At 41.7% G+C, this 4,351-nt stretch overlaps 1 pseudogene; it reads left to right on the top strand.

The window, feature by feature from the left end:
• Window positions 1-340: 340 nt before the first annotated feature.
• Window positions 341-3,252, top strand: LOC122038950 (annotated as a pseudogene).
• Window positions 3,253-4,351: the final 1,099 nt, after the last annotated feature.

Here is a 4,351-nt window from a genome sequence, read left to right as displayed (position 1 = left end):
AACCGAACTAAAATGCATCCAAATAAACCTAACTATTGGTTGAAGCATTTCATCGAACACATTGTATACATGTAACTAATTAAACATAGTAAGTGCAATTTAAACATGAAAGATCACATTAGCTACAAGCATTCAACAATAAAACTTCAACACAAGCAAATTAACAAAATTAACAGAATTAAACTAAGAAAATTAAACTAATCCAACCACAATCCACACAACCTCTACAAATACCAACGACTATCTCCGCCGTCACACGGAGACCCGGCTCGGAACCCCCAAAGCCGGTGAACAGTTGCCCACTGCCGGAATTGCTGCTAGCTTCTACGACGATGATGGGATGAACGAATCTTCCACCAAGGAACCCCCTCGAATGGAAGTGGCTGGATATGAAGGTGCTGTGAATGGGCTGCCGGTGCTGCCTTCTTCTTGCTGCCAACTGAACCCCAGGTGGTGAAGAACTGAAGGAAGAACACCGGAAGGTGGAGGTCTCACCGGAGAACCCCTCCGGTGATGTGGAATCGTCGCCGTCGCTTGCAATCGCCTGGAAGAGTGCCGCTGCCGTCGCCGATTGGGATCTAGAAGATGAGGTAATGGGCTGTGGATGGCCGGCCGGCGGCAAGGGAAGACAAGAGAGCCGCCGGCCGGAGAAAGAAAGGAAGAAGAAGGCCGGCGGTGTGGAGAAGTCGCGCCCTAGCTGCGCCTGCAAATCGCGCGGAGAAAAAAAATGGATTGCTACTGTGCGCGTGAGGAGAAGAAGGGAATTCTTAGTGGATCGGGTTTGGGTTAAGGAGGTGAGGATTTTGGAGTTAAGTGAAAAATTCGTATCCAATAAGAGAGATTGAAATTGGATTTTGAAATTGGGCTTTTGGATGAGTGGGTTTAGAATTGGTTTGGGCTTCTTTCTTCTTTGATCTAAAATTAAATTGAAGCTCTAAATGAACCTTGGATGACTTGAGCTCCCAATCAACGGTCCAGATCTTCCAACTTCATTCCCTACAAATAAGATGCACATTTTTTAGATAAAATACCAGAAAATATAGGAAAAATTATATCAACGCTCCAAATAAATCTCAACTCATAAAACATGATATAAATACGGAATTAAGCATACGAGAGAGTATAAAATGCAAAGTATCAGAGCCAAAATAGTGCATCAAAATTCAAATTATCAGTGACTCATCCACAATCGCTAGGCCACATCGGTGCACCTCCGGTGACACTTGGCCTACAAACCTAACCTTCTTAATCTTGGACACCTTGTCCTTAGTTAATTTCTCCTTACCTTTAAATGGCTTTCCCTTTCCATTTATTGGTTTCTCCTTGCTATAGTCATATGCAACCCTATCATAAGATTTTCCCTTAGTATTGGAGGCATTAGATAGGTATCCTAAACCTGATCTATCATTGTTGGGTCTTTGGCTACCCAACACCATACCTAAACCCTTATTGAATCTTTCTAGGGTTTTATTCAACTTATCAAGCTTTGCCTTCAAAGCTTGATTTTCCCTTTCTAGGTTCCTAAACCTAGAGTTAACATGTCCACCATGGACATTCCTAGACCTACCCACTTTTCTAGGCATATGTCTCCCCTTATTGGGATTAATGCCTTGGGTCTCCTTAGGTCTATCATTTCTAGAGTTATTATGAATGAGTTTCCTAGGGTTATGATCTATATTAACCCTACTTCTATCATGATATCTAAATCCGAAATTTTTCATTGCTATATAATGATTATCATTATTTTTCCTAGCATGCATGGAGGAGTTTAAATTTGAATTAAACTAGAGTTAGGATATACCTCCCTTACCCTTGAAGCTTCCCCTTGATTTGAGCCTACATTCTTTCTCCACTTCTTCTCCTCCTTCAAATGCACCAACTTTTTGATGTCTTTCTTCTTTGGGCATTTGGTGTGGTAATGACCCCGCTCACCACACGTGAAGCACACACTATGTGCTTTTTCTCCTTCTTCTTCCTACAACTCAAATTAGATTCAAAATGAATTGAATTGAGTTTAGGAGATACCTTCTTCTTACCCATAGGACATCTACTTTTGTAGTGTCCCCCACTACAAGAAAAACCTCATTCAACAACACTCAAACGACAATGGTTTTATACCAAATCATTGTTTTTTTGCCTTTTAACAACGGTTTTAACAAAAACCGTTGTCTTTTAGCAATTTTTTGGCCTATGACAACGGTTTTTAAAAACCATTGTCTATTTATATTTTTTTGGGGCTACGACAACGGTTTTTAAAGGCTACGACAACAGTTTTTTAAAACTGTTGTCTATGTGCGCTTTTTTTTGGGATTACGACAACGGTTTTTAAAAACCGTTGTCTATTAAGTGTTGTTGAATGTCATTGTTTTTTTCTTTCGCTGCTTTTTCCCCTTCGCCATTTTTTACTGCGACATTTTTTCTTTCCCTCTCCCCGATTTTTTTTGCCGCCGTATTCCATCCCTTTACCTTCTCAATCCAACCTACGATCTCTTCACACTGGCGAACCACCGAAAATAGGTCGCCTGACCTCCCTTCAGCTAACCCACAGACCCTAGCGGCAAGCCCACCCGCCGCCCCTTCTCCTTTCCTCTCCAAGCCCTAAACCCGTCGCCCCTTCTTTGCCCTACCTCCTCCCTTCTGCCGCCCGCTTCCACCGCTCCGTTTCCACTACCACTCTACACCTCTGACTGCACACTCGTAGGTCCTCCCTCTTCCCCCACCTCTTCGCCTCTTCCGCCTTCGCCCCTGCCGTCGCAACCACCATCTCCGTCGTAGACAATCTTTCCTGACGCCAACCTCTCCTACTTCGGCTCCGATGGGGAGCTCCAAACCGTCACCATCTCTGATCTCACCAAGGGCAAGAAAGCCATCTTCTTCGCCGTCCCAGGGCCTTTATGCCGACGTGCTCGCAGAAGCACCTCCCTGGATTTGTGGAAAAGGCTGGGGAGCTGCATGCCAAAGGCGTGGACACCATTGCCTGCATCTCGGTCAACGACGCTTTCATGATGCATGCATGCCTGGAAGAAGGATCTCAACATTAGGGACGAGGTTTTGCCTCTCTCCGACGGAAACAGGGAGTTCACCTTGGCACTCGGGGTGGAGTTGGATCTGTCAGACAAGCCCATGGGCCTAGGCGTCCGATCCTGGCGCTATGCGATGCTGGCAGAAGATGGGGTTGTCAAAGTGCTCAACTTGGAGGATGGAGGTGCCTTTACCTTCAACGTCACCGAGGACTTGCTGAAAGTCCTCTAACAACCCTTCAACATCATCCCTGTTTCAGGTCCATGCTTTTTTTTTCCTTGTCTATTTGCAGTTATCTATTTTTATGATCTCCAAAACTATTGAATTTGGATAGACGAATCATGGTTATGCTTTTTGAAGAATGAAATATTTAGTATTTCCTAACTTTCTGGAGAACCAACTTAGGCAGTTTAATTGACTGAAGATGATTGTTGTGTGTAGACCAATTGTTCGCCCAAATGCTTAAGAGAATGAAATGCAATATCTGACATTCATAATCTAGGTGTCTACTGAAATCTATCATGACCTCTCTACTGATTATCAAATCAGTCACAATATCTCCAATCTGTCGAGTAAGGTAATGAACACGACATTGTTGATTCTTCTTGTATATGATACTAAATGAAAAGCATGTAAAGCTAGATTCCCACAAAGAAATAATTTATACAATTGTAATAACTCATTATTTATATGGTGGTATACTTTAAACAATTGTCGACCTATCTTGAAATTTTAAAAAGGCACAACAAAATATGCAAATAGAAAATTTTTAATACTATCTACATTATCTATCTGGAATCTTTAACAGACGATAAAAATGTGAGTGATTTCTATTTCCTATCTCTGTTTCAAGTCTTGCTAGGTCTGTTGAGTACCTTCCAAATGCAAGAGTTCCTCTGTTTAAATACATTAGCAGGCAGCATAATATTTCTTTTGGTGTAATGAAGTTCAACGTTCTTAAATGACTATCTGAAATAGATGACCATTTCCGTGACATGGTTTTAGTGGTCAACATTTGTTGTAAGCATTTTTTTAAAGTGTTATTAGATTCCTTTGTGATGTTATTCCATTCCTTTTCTAAGCTGAAGGAGTGGGCTAAAGCACAAGATATTAATGATCCAAAGTCTGGGAGTTTAAGTTCCTATGCCCTTTGTTTGTTGGTTATCTTCCATTTTCAGGTAAAGTTGTGAGTTTGTGATTCTTTTCTGCTCATTTCTTGATGCAATATCAACTATCAAATTCTTTTCTAGAATCCTTCGTGTTGTTTTACTTTTTCTTTAGTAGACCTGCGAACCACCAATTTTCCCACCACTGTGAGCAATAATTAATG

The sequence above is a fragment of the Zingiber officinale genome, chromosome 1B (genome assembly GCF_018446385.1).
Source record: "Zingiber officinale cultivar Zhangliang chromosome 1B, Zo_v1.1, whole genome shotgun sequence".
Classification (NCBI taxonomy): Eukaryota; Viridiplantae; Streptophyta; class Magnoliopsida; order Zingiberales; family Zingiberaceae; genus Zingiber; species Zingiber officinale.
This window is presented reverse-complemented; position numbering and strand designations above follow the sequence as displayed.